General features: G+C 41.5%; 1 protein-coding gene across 1 annotated transcript in view; it reads left to right on the top strand.

Moving 5' to 3' along the window:
* Window positions 1-2188, top strand: part of LOC113202981 (probable 3',5'-cyclic phosphodiesterase pde-5) — a 26659-nt gene that overhangs the window by 23074 nt on the left and 1397 nt on the right. The gene's annotated exons all lie outside the window — the stretch shown is intronic.

Genomic DNA, 2188 nt, shown 5'->3' with positions numbered 1-2188 from the left:
TTTAAGGGTGGTCTTTTGAATCTGGCGGTCAGCGTACGATGGGCTGCCTACCTTGCAGGCGAGCCGTTGCAAGAAAGACAGGCGTAACTCACTTAAAATGGCCCGACGGCGTGAAATTTCGACGGAGAGATCGAAAGAGGATGCTGTAGGACTAATCCCAATCATTTCTAGCGATTTTTAAATTTTTCATTTTTGGCCAAATTTACAAAGGCCTTTGTAATTTTAGCGAAAAGTGATGGGTCTGGATTTCGACGGAAAAGTGGTCCAATCGACAGGGGTGAACCAGGGGACCACAAAACTACCTTTGGTTCCGTCAGAAACAACCCCTTTCCACACGAACTTGAGTTTTAAGTGGTGGTCTTTCAAACTGAGCTTCCTAAGGCGAACAAGCTAAAGTAACAGGAATAAACTCTGCTGTAGAGGGTCGGCTGCATGATGTGTATTTACGTGGAGCAAGTGAAAGGGGAGTCTGCTCGACCAATCCAAACCAATGCCAGCCTGCATTTTGACAGGGGAGGATTGAAATCTTCAGGGAAGGACCAAGGCACCACAAAATCAATTAAAAATCTAACTTTGATGCACACCAAAGGGAGCTTCTCATAGAGTCTGAACAGAGACAAATTGGACCAGCTCTTGTAACTTTTATTCCAACTCACCTGTACTTTCAGGAAAAATGGCTCCATAGACTTCTTTGCTCACGTGAAGAACATTTCTGGCCGTGTTCCTGCAATCATATTAAATAGTACTTTTAGCGCTATGTTTACTTTTATTTATTACTTAACAATCATAACTTAATAAAGCAACCCCGTAAAGCTGGAATGAAGAAGAATACAGGCAACACGAAAAAGGGAGTCCCTATGTTGAAGCATAGCGCTTTTCCGCTTTCATCTTCCCCGCTATCTTTTGCATTTCAGCTTTACCGGAATACTTTATTCACCACAGTAATTATTTCTGAGCGGAAAAAGACTTCCACAGAAAGAGACACCTTAATGAATTTGAAAAAGTTACTGTAATCCGTATTGTATTGAGAGGGGACTCTTTAACCACCTCCCTCAGGAAATCAAGAATGTCAAACATGGAAAAAGATTTAGAGCTGTGCTGAAGAGGTGTTTACTAGCCCGACAAAATAGAGGACTTTTTCAACAATGATTTTGCCAGCTTCAAATGGTACATTGTGTCATGTATTTTAACTTGTAATATGCTCTCTGTCAAAGCTAGATTACAAATAAAAAAATAATAAAAGAATATTGATAATACAACATACTTTTACATGCCTCTCCCCCCGTACTCTAAATGACCATGGTCTTTAACTAATTTGGCACTGGACTCAAGTAATAAGTGTACATAACATATCCCTCTGTACGTACTGTAGGCTGTGCACATCTCCCAGATAAATTTTCCACAGTTATTAGGAGAGAAGTGGATAGAGCAGATGCAAATTAGCTGTAACGCACATTGATTGTTTGATTGTCATTACTGCATTGCATGTCCAATCTAAGATGCACAATAAGTTGTTCACCCATTTGAAAATTACCTACGACAATATTTAACATACTGCATGGAAGGGAAGAGTGTGCCCATTCAACACCTTTTCAACAAAGCTTACACTGAGCCAAGTTTAAATAACGGGCATCATTTACTCTGCCTCCAAAAATATCTAAGACTGGAGCACCACTAACCTCTTACAATGACCGGAACAGAACCAACAAGCACTATCCCTTGCTATTAATATCAAAAAGCCTTCCCCCACAGCCTCCCAAAATATAATATTATCATAGCAAGTCAGATATTTATCAACGTCGATCGGAATATCAAAGCTGGAACTGGAACGTCAATCGGCAAATTTTATCAAAACTGGATAACTAGAACCGGCAATATTTATCAAAACGAGAAAATTTTACCTTCGGGTAGAGACAGGCACTAGGGACTTTCTGGAAACGACACTGGCCACCCTAAAATTCTGCCTAGAATACTATGATAAATTTGGGTGTTTATTTACGTTTCCATAAAGGCGCGGCGGGGAGCGGGTAGGGGTGGGGGCCGGAGCGGAGGGCGGCCTGGCGCCGGGAGCACGCTACCGGCTTCATCCTGGCGTCGAATTGGTTGCCTAACCAACGGGCGGCAAAAAAAAACAAGGAGGAAAGAAAACACAAAATTAATTTTGTGTGAATACTGGTACTCGTTCTTT

This window comes from Frankliniella occidentalis, unplaced genomic scaffold (assembly GCF_000697945.3).
Source record: "Frankliniella occidentalis isolate FOCC.00 unplaced genomic scaffold, Focc_3.1 Scaffold31, whole genome shotgun sequence".
NCBI classification, from domain to species: domain Eukaryota; kingdom Metazoa; phylum Arthropoda; class Insecta; order Thysanoptera; family Thripidae; genus Frankliniella; species Frankliniella occidentalis.
Note: the sequence above shows the minus strand (reverse complement) of the source record. Positions and strands in the feature narration are given on the sequence as shown.